The sequence below is a fragment of the Prinia subflava genome, chromosome 28, assembly GCF_021018805.1.
Source record: "Prinia subflava isolate CZ2003 ecotype Zambia chromosome 28, Cam_Psub_1.2, whole genome shotgun sequence".
Taxonomy (NCBI): domain Eukaryota; kingdom Metazoa; phylum Chordata; class Aves; order Passeriformes; family Cisticolidae; genus Prinia; species Prinia subflava.
The window spans coordinates 524,955-543,864 of record NC_086274.1 but is presented as its reverse complement, the minus strand read 5'-3'; the positions used below and the strand labels follow the sequence as shown (position 1 = coordinate 543,864).

The 18,910-nt window shown below is 40.6% G+C and overlaps 1 protein-coding gene across 11 annotated transcripts in view; it reads left to right on the top strand.

Annotated features, from left to right (window-relative positions):
- Positions 1-18,910, top strand: part of ZBTB20 (zinc finger and BTB domain containing 20) — a 472,116-nt gene that overhangs the window by 338,192 nt on the left and 115,014 nt on the right. For all 11 annotated transcript variants that reach the window (XR_010083181.1, XM_063419871.1, XM_063419872.1 and 8 more), the window contains one exon: positions 18,382-18,437. The gene's annotated coding sequence lies outside the window, so the exon portion shown is untranslated. The remainder of the gene's footprint in view (positions 1-18,381; positions 18,438-18,910) is intronic.

Below are 18,910 nucleotides of genomic sequence, written 5' to 3'. Positions count from 1 at the left end.
GCTCTTCACAGGGGCCAGTGGAGTAGAGAATGCATCACTGATTGTGTGTTTCTTAGGCCTTGTGGTTGCGGAATTGTGACTGGGAGAAACATCTGCAGATGTCTGGGTTGTACAGGAGTTAACAGAGAGAATGATTTAGGCCATCAAATGTGGATATTTTATTGTGGCCCTATTGTAACTTTTCATATATTTTATATCTTCTAGTGACTGCACAATCCTGGGACTTGCCTTCTGGCTATGATTTATTTTTCCTGTTAAGTCATTGTTCATCATTATGAGCTGAGATTATTTTTCTGTGTAAATTTAACAGAGAAGCATTCTTGAACTTGAACACATTTTTAATTTATAAAAAGCAGCAGAACTCCCTTTGCTCTCCTATGATTATGATACTAAGCAATTATAACTCTTCACCCTTTGGTCCTCACAGCATTCTTGTCAGATTAGTACAGAGAGAGGCTTAAATCAGGACACTGCCCCTGAATCCCCTCACGAGCTGTGGGCTTTGAAGGGCTCTTTGAGCCTGGATCCAGACACAGTTGTGTCTGAACACCGGGAAGCAAGCGCAGAAACGCGCCAGGGAAGCAAGGCTGTGCAGTCATCGATGCAGGTGTAGTTTTGTTGTTATTGCTAACGCTGAAATCCTAAAGGAACAAAATTTAGTTAGGGAATCTGTTGAAGGGGAAAGAAAGAGGCCTGCTATTAGTTGACCTTGGCAGCTGTCAGATGAAGGAATGCAAACGGCTCTTAGGAAGACTTGGAAGGTCACTTGGGCAGTCCGAGAGAGGGTAAGCAGGCCTTCCTGGCCACCCAAAATTTGGCATGAAGAGAGGAGCAGGTGCACCTCTGAGTAGAACAGAGGGTGTTCCATTTGGCCTTTGGAGAATTTCAAAGGGACAGGTACAAGGCAGGACTCACATCTTGATTCTTCACAGAGGGAAGGTCACAGAAGTTGTGTTACACTTGCTGCATGGGGTTGGAGTTTTAGGATAGTTTTCAGGGGGGAAGATGATGTTCAGTGCTTGAAGCAGGGAGTTCTTGCTTGATGTGAGAACTCCAGTTTTGCCTTTTCAGTTGCTACACAAGAGGCTGAGTAATCATTTCTCTTACTATATTTTGCTCTTTTCTCTTTGTATTTTCTTATACTTGCCTAGAAGAATGCAAAGATAGCCTCTTCATTAAAGCAAGACCCAGTATTTCTTGGGTAAAAAGAGCTATCCAAAAGATGGATTAAATATATAAGTATTTGATTGTCACTCACATTTTTCTCTTCATGCTACTTAACAGTGTTTTGCCTACCACTCAATTCATCTCTGTCCTGGTTTACAGTCTACGTTTTTCTGCCAACCCCAAAAGCTCCCTAACCTTTGTTGCTTCTTGTTTGAGAGTCTTTGTGGATTTGTATTTTACTTCTCACTCACTCACCTCTTTGCCTTTTCTCTCCCTTTGCTATCTACATGTAAGTTTATAATTTTTATTATGGGTAAGGAAGCCCGTTTGTATTGGTCCCAAATGTTGAGGTCTACTGAAAGGGGGCAGGGGGAGAAACTAAATTGCAATGAGTCATCATTCTTGGCTCCTTGAAAGCTGGAACCAACTTCAAAGGTAGTCTCAACTTGGGGGAAGTTGCACAGATGAATCCCAAACCTTTTTACGTCCTTCTCTTTCTTTCCTCCTCCTCTCTCCTCATGTAGTCCGAACAGATTTGGCAATTTCAGTTAAGCACGTCTGTGCAGATTTTTAAAATCCATTACATAAGTTTGTTAGTTTAAGACTCTCTTCTTCGACATATGAGCCTAAAATGGCTTTGATTTAAAAATGGAACTTGGCAGGGAATTTGTTCATATGGTAAGATATGTTTTTTTCTTAGTTTGGTTTCATTTATAATATGTTTTAATCATTTTTGGTGTTTTCAAAACAAATGGTGAAATATGGGGTTTTTTCTTCTATTTCTGGCTACCCTCCTCTGAAAGGCCTTACTTCTTTCTGTGTGTTTAATTTGGTGCTTGAAAAAGCCTTTTCAGATAGAGGCTGCAAAATGCAGACTTAACATGCCTGTGAGGAGGGAAAATTCAGACACAGATCTTGCTGACCAGAACTGCCAATCCCAGGGATCTTCTCCAATAGGAAGCAGAAGGGTCAGAGTGGGTCTCAGAGTATGTACAAATATAGAAAATAAGTGGAATACAAGGAAAAGAAAGGAGGGAAACAAGGCGGGACAACACTGTTTCTATATTCATGATCAGTGCATCATGATTATCTGAGCAATTATTACTTTAAGGAAATTGTTTTTTCACAGCTTGAGGTTCTCAGTGTTCTGCAGCAAAGCAGATTGCCACCAAGCAAAACTCTTTCTTCTAGTTCCTAGAATAGGGGGGATCTGCATTCCCTGATTGGCCCAAATATCTCAAATTTTCTCTATTTTCTTACAGAAATTTTTCTTTGTGATTTTCTTAGTACCTACAGTAACCCATAGAAGAGATTTTTGCCCTTTAGCAGGTGCTTCAGATCATGCATCCTGTTAAAATCTGTGCAACAGAATTGGGTCCTAATTTTTCAAGTGATCCTGTCTTTGTGTAGGCAGATCCCAACTTTGCTAGGGATGGGAAAGCAGGGTGCAATTTAAAGTTGTGCTCAGTCTTGGAACCTCAGAGCAAATGCTTTTGAAAGAAATACAAGGCTGACTACCTGGTCTGCCAGCTGCACCTACCTATGTAGGAGCCCCCAGCTTGTGTTTGTGGCCAGAAATACGTGTTGCTTTTGCAAAGGACAACAGCGAAGAAGAGCATCATCAACCCAAAGAGCAGCCCCCTTTTTGAAAAGGGACAGGCCCTAGAAAAAAAGAAATCTCCTCTACTCATCCTTTGTTGGAAACCCAGCTGCCATTGCTGACAATTTAGGGTGAGGTAGATTACGTATGACTGAAGCAAAGAAAGGGAGTATCCACTACGGAAATCTAGGGTAAAGGGGGAAAATTTGCAACTACACTTCATCCTGGTTAAGGCTGATGTATGAGGTAGAGGGAAGAATCTTTCAGGCTCAGAGATGGGCTTTAGAAGACCAGCCAGAAAAAAGCACACACAAAAACAAGAAAGCAGAAGGCGTGGGTGGTTGTGGAGATTAGTACTGACATATGGAGCCTATCAGCTTGAAGTTACATGTTTAAATCTGACCTAGGTCAATCATGCCCCAAAGTCATTACTGTCGAACAGCTGTTGGGTGGCCTCTGTGAAATGACTTAGGGGTTTGAGCCCAGTTTCTAGTGGCAGGTGTCCACATTACACAAAACCCATCTGTATTAATTACCTCCCTATATCTGGCAACCTCACCAGAAAGACCAAGTACTAAGGGTTCGTCATAGAGACTGAGCCATCCCATTTTATCTTGGGTGGCCCTTCAAGGAAGGGGCTGAAGAACTTTGGAAAAGTATCATGGGAGAAGACAGCACATTCCCTGCTCTGTGGTTCAAGTCAGACCACCAATTTTCAAACCCCTCGGACCTGCAGATTTCGCTGGTGCTACGTTTACTCTTGAAGTCAGCAGAAAGCCTTTCATAACTGGCTGCTTGCACGATGTTGAATATACATCATTTGGTTTCTACTTTCGGATCATAATAATATAAACAGGAAAACTACATTTTGAATTCATTAAGTTCTTCCTCCGCTGTTTATAAAAGATAAAAACTTCTCGCTCCTTTTTTTTTTCCTAAGGATTGATTGGTGTCATGTACATATTCGTTCGCTTCTGTTTATGCAAGATAATAAGAGTATTAACATGGAGGTGGAATAATGGTGTTTATAGTTCCATCACCACTGTTTATATAAGATAAAAACAGTTTAAAAACCAGAAAAAAGAAAAAGAGTGAGAGAACATTTGCTGTTACACACATATATTATTTTTTCCCACTTCTATTTGTCAAGAATGTAAAAGAAAAAAAACTTATTGCAAGTTGAAGAGGAGTTGATTCTGTTTATAACATTTCTGGGCTGTTTACCTAAGATAAATTAATTTAGAGTTGATGTAATGAGCAGCTTGAAAGAAGAGAATTGGGGTGAAAGAGGAACTGGTGGGGTTAAGTCTGATACTCTTAGTACCTTGTAATCCTTTCCTTTATTAAGAACATGAAAGATGCATATTGAATCTTTCTAGTGGGAATATGATACCACCGGTGAGGCTGGGGACACACGGTGCTGTCATGCCAGCCAATGCAGCGGCTACCACAGGGCTTGGAGGCTTTCTCTGGCAAGAGAGCTCTCAGAGCAGAAAGGATACTACAATAGCCCGAAAAGATCTCATGAACGTTAAACCCCTTGGTATCATTGTCCATGGACTTAGTCCAATAATTGTGTGCCTGTATGACTCTGTTTTGTTCTGCAGCTTTGAAGTCTAATCCTAATTCCTTCAGGGAGAAAGGCTTGTAAAATGTCTGCATTTCAGAGAGACAGGGAAATACTACCTTTGATGCAAGCCTTATTGTCGGTCCCGCTCAGTCCTTCTGATTCACCCCTGCTCCTCCCCTGTGCACGGGCATATTGACAGATGAGGGAAGCTGGCAGATGTGCATATTTCCTTGGGATGAGACTGATGCTCTGGTTCTCAGTGTCAGCCAGAAAGGCCACTTACACCTAATAAAAGAACAACTGTGTGGACATTAATGCATGCACAGGCAAAAAGTCCAGAAGTATTCGCTTACTTTTTCAAATGAGTTTGCTCTGGCCCCAGTCACACCCTTCGTTTGCTTTGGCCAAACATTCAAGCAGGCAGGCTTGAAAAATCAGGTCTTCGTACACTTTCAGGTAGAGAACTATCAGCTCACTTTCCTACTCACCCTGTAAGTGGTAAGTACTGTGAGAGATGGCTTTTTGCACATGCTTCTCACCTCCCTTGAGCAGGTAAAGGAATCAGCCCAGGGGTTGGCTTGACCTTCTCCAAGTGGTGATGGACTAGCTTAAGGAAACATAGTGAGAGAAAATCAAACTACATCCCTAACCAGGAAGCTATAGAATATCAGCAAATCTGGAATTGCATCAAAAATGCTTTTTGTCTTCTAAAAGAAGTCGCTATCTTTTATAATTTCATAGTAGCATTTTTTTTTCTCTCTAATCCTGGGTGTGCCTAACTCACAATGATGTCTTCATCTCTTCTTCCCAATTCTTACTTCAGCTCAACAAATGTCTTTACAAGGCAGACCATTTAAACACATACATAAATCCATTTCTGTTAAATGGATCCTGAAGTAAAGGTTGAATTTTAATGATATCCTTGAATCCCATTTCATTCACACATTTGAATTTAAGCATGAGTTTGAGTACGTGGTTTGAGGGCTCAAGGTTTACCATTAATGCTGTCAGGATGCAAAACAACGCTGTACATCAGGTGTGTGATGAGGTCCATTGCACTGCTTGATGCCACCTATGCTCCCCTGCTCCAAATGTCAAGTACTTGAAGCAGGTTCTGTGTGCTTAGTGAGCAGCATTGCCCAAGGTATGTAAAAAAATAGATTTTATTGGAAAAAAAATTCCAATCTACAGGTGGACCTTCCAAAGGCAGATAAGGGTATGACTTTGCCAGGTAAATGAATCCTTGAAAATTTCCCCCTACTAATTGTCAGCCCTCACTTCCCTTAGTGCTGACGTGGATGCAAAGAGAAAGGATAGATCTGTCAGCGAGCTGAGAAAGAGTTTAAAGGAACTTCAATCAGAAAGTTTTGTTTTTCAGATGAATATATATTGTCATGGGTACAAAATGACATTTCCTGAAGTGAAGGCCATTCTCATCCCTGTCCAGAGCATTCCAACATTCAGTAATATGTGTCTTAATTATGGTGTTTCTGTGTCTAAAAAAGGCTCAGAAATGTCACTTTTGAGAGTTGTATAATCAAGTTGCTCCACCTTGCTATTAGGCATGAATGGCAGTCAGTGCTCCAGGGAAGCCTGGAATTGAAAGAGCAGCAGGTGGGGAGCAGTGGGTCAGGATGGGTATGCATTTAGGAGAGCTGTGTGGGGAGTCCAGAAGTAGAATAGCGGGAAGTGCTGTAAATTGGATTGAACACGTTGCTAGTGGACAGGGTGAAAGATTATACAGCATTTGTCTGTGTGACTGTAATGAGCTTTTTTCCCATAAAAGATTTGGGGAGAAAGTACTGTGTATGAATAGGGTCCCTTTAAGAAGCACTTTTAAAAGAGCTCATTTTCGATTCCAATCATGTATATGCCCCAGCAAGATGCTTGGAGATCTGAAGCAAACAGCCCAACCCTTTTCTTATCATCTACCAGAGATGACAGACTTTAAAAACTCAATGGCACTTTCGATAACTTCTAACAAGAACTGGGACTTGCCTGGCTCCATTTGTCTGGTCAAGGCTGTATTTCTGCAATTTATCCCATGGAGATTTTCAGCAGAACCTTACACTTAGTGTCTAAATTAATGATATTCCTTCCTTTCTGCCATGACAAAACCCACTCTACACTATATACATTATGCTAAAGTTTTTGTCGTGGACACAATCTGTAAAAGCTTTTTCAGCTTCATCATTTTGACAAGCTGATTCCATTAAAACCTTCCCAGTGATCACGTTTGTGTGGTGCACATGGGGGAGTTTGTTTGCTCACATGGTTTTCCCTTCTTTGAAGCTAGGAAACAGTGATCATCTCTCAGGTTACATGTTATGTCTTATCACTGACCTCTCCCCAGGAAAATGTATTTTGAGGAAACACAGACATTTTCTGTGTCGCTCTCTTAGTAAATAAGTCTTCTCTGTGGTGTAGTCCTTAACTTTTCTTTAAGGCTCTTTTAGGATAGAGGCATGGTCTTACCTCTTAAAGTGTGTAGGTAGATCTGTTGATATGTTTGCATTAAAAAGCTCTGAACACATAAGACATTTCTCAGTATTTTTTACCATTCCACTTGCACTGAAATGGAAATAGCTGAGTGCTTTGAATAACAAAGCTCTCTAGTTTTTCTCAAATGCATGTTTTTACTCAAAATCCTCCAGTGAGGGTTCACCACAGTCTGGTGCTACCTCTGCCTGATCCCTTGCACTATTGGAGGTTTTAAACACTGGTAGTTCTGTTCCTGCCATACTGGCAAGTGCTAGCTGCTGGTGATTAAAGCTGGAGCTGATAAAGGATAGAGCTGATAATGAAAGAAAAGGATGCTTTATTTAAAATGCATTCTCTCACAACATACTTTCTAAGTGAGTTATTTTAATATCAGTTTTTGGCAATAAGGAAACTTAAGATTTTGTGGCTAAAGCAGATAGGAGCCTGGAGGGGAATCAGATCCCACAAAACCTGTGTTTGGCTTTAAGGAATGCTTTTTATCTGTCCTTGCTAAAAATGAACATGGTGTAGAGCTACTTCTTTATTTCACTCTCAGTAAAGCCAGGAGAGCATTTTATGCCAGCCTCGGTGATGGGCACAGCCACCAGACTTTCTGGGATAATTGTCAGTGCAGAATAGCATTGCCTACATTGCCTACAGCCTGCTTTAGCATAAACCCCAAATCTATCTCAGTAGGCTTCCAAGGGCATTGAAGCATCTCAGATTCATTAATTCATTTATCTGTGCCACAAACAATAAGGAAATTTTTAAGTGCCTTTTTTTTTTTTTTTTTTTTTTTTGGCAACTGCTAATAACTTTGCCTTCCTTTCTTTGTCCAGGGCATTTCCACAGATACTCATATTTCTCAAGCTGACAGATTTCTGATCCCCCAGACTGAATAGCTGTATATCTCAGCTTCCCATCTTACATGAACTTTATCTCCCTCATTTAAAATAGCAAAAGCACTGTCTGCATGAACAGACCATTATCCTGGTTGGGTTGTTAAAGTTACTGTAATGCTGACTTTATTTTCTTGTAACAGTTCTGAACAAAATGTTTCCTTTGAAAGGTCTCAGACCTCTATCCTCCCAACTCCTAATCACAGTAATATCCAACCTCAAGGAGTCATTAGTGAAGACTCAAACAATATCCTGTAACAAGTCAGCTATGAAGAAATTGGCATAGTTTATCTCTCTGATTCACGCTCATATGAAAATAATGAGTTGCAAAATAAAGGTAGCATTGCTTTCATGCTCTACAGTATCCATTGGATCCAAGCCTTTACTCCCCCACCAACACATCTCCCAAACTAACCCTGAGTATAACTGCAGTGACTTTACAGAAGTGGCATGTTCTTAGATTAGAAAGCCAGTTCACTGTGCTGCTTCTTAAACTGGCTCACCTATAAACCTCTGTTTGGTCATGGCAAGCTGTTGCATTTTTAGATAGCTGGGAAAATGGTGTACTGATTATATTCAAGTCCAGCCCTTAAAGAGGAGTTTACATTTCTGGAGCGAATGGATGCAGTGACCTGTGTAAACTGAGTTTGGATGAGTTCTTGGAGTTGTTTGGGTTTGGTTTCGTCTTTGTGAAACAGACACTTAGCTTTGCAGGAAAGCTGATCAGTAGTGTAAACTATGTCTCACCACTAAGAGACTTTGTAAAATCTTGGTGTCTGCTGTTTGGTTTGGGCTTCAGCAATCAAAGGGATTTTCTTCACAGAAAGTGGCATGCAGGTGACTTTTCAGGTTTCTGTGAGGACTTTTCTTCTCCTTTGATGTGATACAGGTTCTAAACTGGGCATCAAAAGATGTGAGTTCATTTCATAGTTCTGCCTTAGTACTGACCAGCTTCAAGATCAGTTTAGCTTTCTCTTCTTTCCTTTTTTCATTCTGTAAATTGGTAATAAGAAGAATTACCCCATAGAAGAAATTCTCTCGCTGGGGGTTTGTTTGGGTATTTTTACAAGTAAAGCTCCTGAGATTATGTATATTGAACTCCACAACTTTGGAGTCACATTAGTTGCTCTCTGGATGAGCTGTATAGACATGGATAAGCTGTACTGTGTTAGGGCAAACTGGGAAGCTTGGAAAATCTGAGAAATAATTCAGACTTTCACAAAACATACCCACAATGCAGTTATAAGTATTATTTCTACTTGTTGACTGAAAATGAAATTCATGAACTTCAAATGAAATTACTAAATGAAATTACCAGGCTGAGATAGCCTGAGATGCTTTGGTTGTTCAGGAGGGGAAGTTCAGGACTGGAACAAGAGTGTCACTTCTAAGCTAAGTCCTACTAGAGAAGGTGCTAGGTACTTGCAGAGTGACTTCTTTTATATTACGTCTGATTTTTCCTTTCAATTGCATCTTGCATTAATTTGATTCAGTCAACTACCCTGTCTTGCCCTCTGTCTATATGATCAAATGGATACTTCAGTTAAGATAGAAGAGTTGGTGAAAAATTCCATCCTGCTCTGCTCTTGCTCAGCTTAAAGTCCCTGCAACATCACCTTGGTGGTGAGGGTCAGGGAGGGAGGCATATCAAAGTTAAACTGATACAACAAGGATTCAAGAGGGGAGGTGGTTTGAATGTATTGGCAGTAAAACCTAGAAATAGGAACAGGTTCCTATAAAACAACATCATGTTTGATGATAAGAGAGATCAGATTCTATGGTCAGAGACTGCATTCTTGACACTTCAGCCACTCATCCCCATATAAAAGAGCAAGGAAAAGTTTGTTTGCCCTGAAACTCAGTTTTCAGGGCATGCACCACAGAAGTAACAGCATGCTACAGAATATGCTGTTCTCATACCATATGTGGAATGGAGAGTATTGTTCCCAGAAGCCATTTTAGTGGAGCTTTATAAGGTAGTTCTGATTTATTTTAATAGGCATAAAGAAGAAGAAATTAGAAGAAATAGGTGAAAGATAACTTCCAAAGTATTGATTATGGCCTCGTAGGAAAAAAACCAGTAGGTTCTCCTTCTGGAAAACTCAGAAGAAACACATACTTAACCTGTCTTTGTAGATGCTGAGGGCTTAATACTGCATACAGAGGTACAGCTGCATGACCCTGGTGACTTCAGTGTGTCTGCAGGGGTTTAAAGGCAAGTGAACCCCTTATGTAATGCTTTTAGTCTCGTTCCAAGTGTTGTGCACTCTCCCAAGAACACAGTTCATGTTTGAAGCAGGACAAATTTAAAAAATTGAGCACAAGCCATATGCTCTCTTATCTTTGAAGCATTTGCTGCTCTTGTCTATGGTATCTGTCAGGTTAAGATATTCCTATAGGTCTTGATAGAGTCAGGTTGTGATTTCTTTATGGATAGGCAGTCAAGAAAAAAATCCTGATGGTTTCTTTAAATGATTCTGGCAATAGATCTGACATGGTCACACTTTTCCCAAATGATCTTGCTGCCACTTTGCTCCTGATTTAACAAACATCTTCAAGTCCTAAACCATGCAGCTCTCACCAAAGAAGCAAGCTGAATTTTTGAAGACCAGTGTAACCCCAGCCTGGGGCTTGCCAGAACTCTGCTCATACCCTCTGCTCATGCCACCAGCCATGGATGATGCAGACCCCCACATCCCTGCACAGCCCTCCAGGCCCCTTGCAGCTCAGGCTTAGCAGTGTTCCCCACCACAGCCCAACCTGTTCTCCAGATATTGCAGTACTTGTACACTCAGCCAGTGCCCTTTAGTTCTGCTCTGCAGTGCCATCAGGGGAAAATGATGTATCAGAGTACTTATGTCCCAAATTGAACGTTAGTTAGACATTAAAATGAAAGAAATACTATGGAGAGTCAGCACATCTCACTGTGGAAATAAATTACGTACAGTGTCATGGCTCTTGGGACCACATATGATCCAAAGACAACATTTAGAGAAGTCATCACAACACCACTGGATTTATCAGTTCATGATGGAGAAATATTAACACTCAGAAAGCAAATAATAATTAGCAATAGAAAGCTCCCAACCAGTAACTTAAACTCATGTTTCAGGGTCACTTCCTCACATTAGTAGCCTATTTGTATGTATCACTAGATTTTACAGCAATTATCTCCTTATTAATAGTAACTTCACTAGTTCCTATTATTAATAAAGATGCACTGAGTTCCTAGTACCTTACTTTCTCAGTTTAACATTTTGGTTACTCAGGTGTCATCTGCCTAAGTTGATTGTATTTTCCTAATGCTGTGCAGTCCGGATTTGGAACTGCAGAATCCAGGACAGGTACTTGAGAGGGTGTAGGGAACAGGGACCATGCACTGGGACTGCAAACCTCCAAGCAGGAAAGCGAAGATGCTTCATTGCTTATCCAGCTTGCAATACAGCATGGCTTGATGGGGCTACAGTGTAACACAAAAAATCCAACTTGTGACCTGCCACTTCAACCACATTCCCTCAGAACAGAAAATTCACCTACAGGTATAATCAGAGCCAAGACATAATTTTGAAGGTCTGATCCTGAAAGGCAGCCAGAACCTCTAGGTATATAGTCTTAGGTATAGTTAGGTAGACATATTTTCTGTTTTCTTCTGTTTAAGGTTTCAAAGCACCAAGGGAAACCAAACCAAAATATTTTATAAAATGGAAATGCCCAAATTGCTTTGGGACCATAAAAGGAACTCATCTGGTCAACCACTGACTTCTCTTTCCTCTCTGTTGCAAGAGTGAACAGGGAGCAGGATGTATGCTGTGTGGGAACAACCTAGTCTCAACTCAACCATTATTTTTCCAGTGCCATCTTTGCTTCTTCAGAGTCTTTGGATGAGAGCACACAAAGCCACACAGTGAGGGGGAAGGGGATCAGGAGCCTGGGAAGGGTTACAGACAGGAGCAGGCAGCAGCTGCCACCAGAGCAGTGAAGCTGGCCTGGAGCACTGCCCCCTTGGGCAGTCAGAAGTGGGCACTGGGAGTTATTTTGGTGGTGGCCACCCCTTCCCAGGTATTCTGTTCCCAGAATTAGTCCCCTAGCAGTGACCTCCTTGTCCAGGGTGGTGGTGGGCAGCAGGAACAGGGCAGTGCTGTGGGCTGGGAGGTGGTGCTGGGCAGCCTCCTCCTGCCAGCGGGCTGAGCTGGAGGCTGTGCCGAGCCCCTGCCAATGAAATGCCCTGGTTTCACTCATTGAAACAAATCCCTCAGAGATGGAGTCAGCGTTTGGAGTTACAGAAAGATAAAAAGTACTATTCCAGGCCATCTTTTAAGTCAAGATGTATGCTCAAAATGCTACATTTACATTATAAAGCAAGAATATATTTAACCTTTCTTCTTCCTCACTTTTTGGTAGCTTTGCCCTCACCCTGAGCCCCTTAAAGCAACTGCTGCTGAAGCTGTAATGTGCTGTTGCTTCCAGAGAACTCTCCTGCTCTTCTTTTAAAGATGTTTTCCTCTGAGGTGCTTTATATAGAGACTTTTCTTGACTGAAGTTCTTCTTAGGGAGCCAAAGACCTCCAATGGATGTTAATTTGAGTTCAGTTTGCAGATGCAAGAGATTACTGTTCTTATTTCATCTGTCTCATTGTTTTCACTGAGAACAGCTGGTAGTACTTATTTTGGGCTGAGTTACCTGTGGAATGAGTCAGCTTGATGTCTGTTTGAATCAGCTTACATATACATGAAAGTCCAAATTTGGATTGGATTAATTTCTTTTGTCTTATCAAAACATATTACCCAGCCTTGCTAGCAAGTAGAGTGTGCTGAAAAATCTGTTCCATCAAGATTTGTCTTTTGTGTTTTCTAGTGGTGTGTCCATGAAGTTTTCTGTTTTATTAAAGCATTTTTGTGTGTATGTGTGTGTAATGCCTCATTTAAAGTCTGCGTTTCCCAGTACATATTTCTCAATGTGAAAAAAAAAGGCTAAAATGTTAACCATTCTTAATTACAAAAGAAAATTTTAACGATTCCTTTTACTACACTTAACAGCTCAAATTTAGCAATGCTATTAAATACACTATTGACATTAAATGCAGCAGTGAAAGAAAACGTAAGCTTAAGCTGTGTCATAATTCCTTTACAGTATGTGTTAAGGTAGACTGCAAGGCATTCTGTTGTCAAATTTGAGAGAGGAAAAAGTCAGTTACCTTTTCTGTTATCTTTGGTGGACTTCTAAACAAGCTCTGTCTTTGGAAAATGAGTGCTGGAAATATTATCAATACATTTTGATTCAAATTTGTTGTCAAATCATCACTGCATTCTTTACAGAACCGCAGTTTGGCTGTCTATTTCATTAAAAAGAGCATATGCAGCTGTAGTTGAGTAGATTTTTTCTTCAAATTCTTTCATGATACATAACAAAAATACATATACGTGTGGCAATGCATACAGATGTGCTAATTCTAATGTAATTAGAAAAACTTCTTGCCCTTTCCTAAAAATAATTTTATTTTGATTCTCCAGTATTGCAGACTAAGGCCGTACAGCTGGCTTTCAAGCTGTATTTGCAGTGTCCTCTCCCATATGAGCTTTCTCCCTCCCTGCAATAAGCTGTCACATGTAAAACCATCTCAGTTCATCCCCTCCCAAGCACTGGCTCGACTGAGTGATGTTCATTTCCTGTCTTACTGTACAGAGAGCCAGCCCCTCTCCTCACTCTTGTGCGAATGAAGGAGCCCATGAGGACAAGGGCTGGGCTGTGGAGCTTCCTCTTCTGGTGGGCACGCAGAGGTGAAGATGCAGAGGAAGAAAGGGAATGTGCCCTGTTAGCCCTTTGCAAAGACTGGCTTGATTTCAAAAGGATTGGGCCCATGCACGGGTCAAGATCTGCTGAACTGCTTTTTCTCTGATGTGCCTTTTGGCCCATGAGTGCTGTGACACGCTGCTGGAGCTGGTGTCATTATCAGTCCCCAAGCAGACACCGTTGTGCAGTGAAGCCTGTTCATACAGGTCACTGAAATTCCACTGAAATTTTGACTGCCAAAGGAGGTGGTCACTTCAAGTAGCATGACCACGGGGAGAAAAAATTAAAAAAAAAAAAAAAGGGAAAACTTGAAGGTCATTTTCCTCTCTACTTTGCCACATTGCTTTTCCTGATGAGGCCCCTCACCTCGCGTGTGACATCTGTGGCTAAGGTGTTGTCATATTTCTGGTATGCTAACATAACATTTGACTGCCTTCCTCTGCATTCTTGTAATTAACTCCTAATATTAAAGCAGTTTCCATCTCTGGATTCCTCAGCAAGCTGATTGAAAGGCGATTTAATTGCACAGCATTGCCAAGAAACATGTTAGGTGATTGCTGGCTGTAGTAACAAGTAATGTGAAGGTAATAGAAGATATCACAGGGACTAAGATTTTGCTGGCCATTAGCAGAGGTGACTTCAAAAGGCAGATGATAATTAGTATAGATTTCACTGAACCAAGTTTCCATCTGCTGCTGGTCACTGGATTTTGAGCTGCTCTCTTATTAAAGATTTGCATGTATGTTCTTGGATTCTTGATGGAAACGACACTTAGGGGAAAAGGGCATAAATCAAAAAATAAGTGTAACCTGCAGAAATATAAATCTATGTAGATTAATCTGTGTTTCCTAAATTGCATGCTAGATTGTAATTCAATCAAAGGGTAGGGGTCGTGTGACGTTTATGAACATTTATGGATGGTATAAGCACTCAGATTAAATGTCAAACCTGGTATTCTCTTTAGAATCACGTATTATTGTTATTCATTAATATAGAAAAACAACAATTATATCCACTAAAATCCACCATTTAATTTTGCTGTAATCTGTCTCTGTTGTGTCAGAGATGCAGTGCAGTCTCTTTGCCCCCTCAGATCATTTAAAGGGCTCCACTGAATTTCAGCCCAGTCTACCTTTTCCCTCAGCACAGTACTGGCTCCATTTGGCCCTCTTTGAATTGAGGAATTCTCTAGTAAATTATTTCCTTTATCTTCCACTGGGATTAAATTTCAGTTTTCATACTGAATGGGTGTAGTGCACCCAGAAGGGGAGGAAGAGGCAAAACTCTGGATCTTAGATCCAATTCACTGAGTGTATTACACACGATAAAGCTGTGCCCCTCACTGGTTCTGTTTCAGTAAAGGGTGAAAATGCATTGAGGCAAGAACAGTCATTTTAGGTTTATCTAAATTTGTTGTCAGTCCTTCAAGACTGCTTCTTCTCAGTCTGGGGCTAAAGGACTAACACTGCTCACCTTGGTATAGCGCATTACATCAGAGAGATCCTAAATCACTTTGCATAAATGGAGCAGAATCGCTGTCCCAATTTACTGCTAAGAAGGCACTTGAAGCAGGTTAACTCAAGCCACTTAGCAAGTAAAGTGTAAGAAGCAACTGAATGCCAATTGCAGAAATGGCTTTGGCACCTAAGATGTTAGTGTTGTTGAAAGAAGGCAATGCTTAAGCTAACAAAGGTAATATATTTCATCACAACTTACAGCCAAAACTTTACTGACTTCCAATGGGCTTCAACATGAATGCCTCAGTCACTTTTGAAAATTGTAATTAGCCTCATAAATCTATTATCTGCTTATATAATGTTACTCATACTACTGGTTTTCACCATCTTAACTTTGCATAAATAGAAATTCTTCAGTGTTTAGCAACCTTATTCTTGTTAAAGACTAGATTTCTAAATAGCCTTAACATGTAGACCTTGCTTGTCTCTTAGTCTTTGTGATTTAAATGGATTTTTTTTGTGTAGCAAAGAAAGAGAAAAGGAGAAAAATCTAACCACAATGAAGCAAGGACAGGTTTAAGATTAGCCCTTGGCTATTCTGTTCAATGGCCAAAACATCTTCCAAGTAATAATGATTAATTAACACTAGGAATTCAATATAAAAAAAGATCAGTGGATTCATTTGTCCACCAAACAGAGCCATAGTGGTTGAAAACAAGCAACATAAATAGAGACAGGTAACTAATCTGTTTATAACATGGAGACATGGGGAAAATGGTCAGCTTTCTTCAACTTCCATTTTCTTATGTTGTTATATAATAATATATCTTGAAGAAATCTACTGTGTTAATCTAATGTAATTAGGTTAAATGTCTCTAGTGACCAACAGTGCCATATGATGAGAAGTTTCACCCCAGCATTTTAATGGTTCAGGTTCTGCTCATGGTTTCAATTAAGTCAGCATGATTGCACAGGGCAGTGAGAACAGGATTTGGCCCATTTCTCTCCTGCATACGTGTTCTGCAGTTATCTAACCTGGAATGAATCATAGCTTCCTCAGACACATTTTGTTTTTCCAGTACTTTACAGGGAAAATTTTGTTTTCAGATATTTTCTTTTCAACAAAACTGGTAATCAAGTGTGCAGACCAATTGCAATTTTAAAAAGCATGGTGTTTCAGTTCTGGTGATTTTGCTGGATTCTAGTTTGCAGCTTCTAATATATCGTGCCTGTCTTTAATTACCCTGAAGTTTTAATTAGGCAGAACAATCTTGTTCACTTCTTAGGGCAAATTTGTTGGTAATGTTGATATAAGTCATTACTCAGCACCTCCAGAATCTCAGGCCATAATTTGTAGAATTCTTTGGCATCCATGTTGTCAAAATTGCTTGATGCTTTCCCTTAAGAGACCTTGTTTTATGTTGCTTATACCAGAGCCAAACTCTAACCTCAGCCTAAAATTTTCCATTCTGTGTTTTTTTGTTTCCCCATACTGGATGCCTCCCACTTCCACTTTTTTCCCGTTGGTTTTTTTTTGGTTTTGTTTTGTTTTGGTTTTTTGGGGGTTTTTTTTGTTTGTTTGGGGTTTTTTTCTCTCTTTTTTTTTTTTTTTTCTCTGGGACTCCAAGGCACATGCTTTGGCTCAGACCTCTTGTCTCAGGTTCTTCTCTGGTTTGTAGCTCACTGTCCCATATGCCCAAAAGCCTGAAGGAAATACTACCCAACTACCAGCCCCTAAAAGTGCTTCACTATCATCTGTTACAGATGAGTCCATTGACTTCCATGGTTGAGTCTTCAGGAGAAATGTAAACAAAATAAGGGGTACGTGCTTAGGAAAGGAGATTTTTCTCCACCAGGAGAACTTCCCTGTTACACTTCATTAGAATAATGGATTCCTGAAAGCAAGATAGTGACCTTCTTTCCACCAGCTTGATCTTGCCCTTCCTTTCATTTTATGTTATTTCAGCTTTTCCGTCTGGGCAAAATCCATCCTGTCTTCTGTCTCATGCAAATCTTCCTTACATGTTGGAGTAGTCAGCTCCTTTAAAGAGAAATTTGCTGTTAAAAGAGCTTCTCTGGGCGACCTGTCCAAAAGATGCTATAAGCAGCTTGTTTCCTGCCCTGCAGTTTTTAGGACTGTCTCTGCTCTTTGCTGTATTTCCTCCACCTCCCTTGCAAACCAAGCACTGGATTTGTACACGTGCTTTCTCTCACACTCTCCTCTACCAGGACCATAATTCCCACAAATAGTAGCTGCAACTCTGAGCAGATTTTCTGCCAGCCTTCCCTCTCTCTCTCCTGTGGCAGCTCCTGACTTTGCCTTCACTCTTTAACTCAAGTTTCTATTTCTCCGAGCTTTTTAATTGCTTTGAGGAATGACAGAGCTAATCTCTCCCTGTAACTAGACAGGAAGCAGAGGTCGAGGACCATGTCTTAAGTACTGGAGCACACCACATGGATACCACGGTTGTTTTCCACTGTGCTGCTGGTCGCCTGATAACAATCTTCTGGAGAGCACTGTCTGGCCTGACTACCCAAATTTTTTTCAGCTTGGCAAAGGGAAGGGGAGACAGGACTGATTTGTAGCTTTGAACATTTGGGGAGCATCTGCCTTTGTTTTCTGTGTCCAACAGGAGTGTGTCTTCTTGTTACAATTCAGAGCATCAGGCTTTGATTAATTTTGTTTATTGCTTCATCCCAGGTTATTATGTTTTGGAAATAAATATGGAAATAAATATGTTGGCAATAATGCTTAGAGAGTCCAAAATAGACCTGTAGTCTACCAGAAGTTTGCAAACCTTTAGCCATTCCACTTTCATGCAGTCGTCTTTTTTTCTTAGGGGTCTCAGGGTAACAAATCAATCAAGTCCAAAAGATACTGTGTTGACAGAAGGAACTAAGACAACACAATTTTTCTGTGCAGCTATCAGCTGTAATGTAAGCATTCTCAGCCCTAATAATAAGCCTAACCCCTCTTCTGTGAAGGTCAGGATGAAGAAGGCGAGTTCTGTTTCAGAGTCCTGTATCATCTGGCATGACTGCTAAGAAGGATGCCTTTCAAATCTGGCAGTGTTTTTGTGATAAGAGCATTTGTCCATAGAAGCCACAAGCCTATTTCACGGAGGCTGTTGAACAGCCACCGGAGGATATTTAGTCTCTGCTGGCCTGGAATTGTCCCAGGACTGAAAAGCTCCTCAGCCATTACCAGTTTTCTCAGCTACATAGTTCTGGGGTCAGGTAGTTTCAAAACTTTCAAGATCTATGTTGTTTGTGAATTCAAAACTCTTTTTTTCCCCTCTCCTCTGGGACTTGCCACCATCTGTAAGTCTCCTTGATCCCTGTTTTGTATTGTTACATTGGTATAATTTTGTGTGTTTATTAACAATTTGGTTTCCTTTCTTCTTTCTGTCTTTTCAGATCACTCACAATCAGTTTGTGGCCTTTCTCTGAAGGAACCTTTCCTTGTCTCTTGTGTAAGTATTTACAACATTTTATACTTTTCATTGATACAAGTTGTGCCTTTTCTTCAAGTTTCATCAAAGTCAGTCTGGGGCCTCTGTTGCTTCCCATGGCCACAGGACTCCATACTGAATTTTTATTCTAATGCAGTTCAAGATTTTAATGCAGTGTCACCTTGTGGGACTCAGATTTTAGTTCAGTGACATTGTGTGATTGATTGATCTGGCATTTATATGTGCATTTCTGGATGACAATATGGAAGCTTCTGTTTATATGTGAGGATATACATGTTCTGATGTACATTACGCTGTTGTGTTCTAGTTCAGAGTGAAATATAAAGCATTCCATGTGGTGCAAGTGCAAAACAAGTACAAAAAAACTGTCAACTAGCATTGCAACCTGTCCCTAATGAAGTTTGACCCTGTGGTGTGGGACTTCTCCTTACCCAGTTCTGGCTGCTCTCTGAGCTGCTCTTCTTATCTGAGTA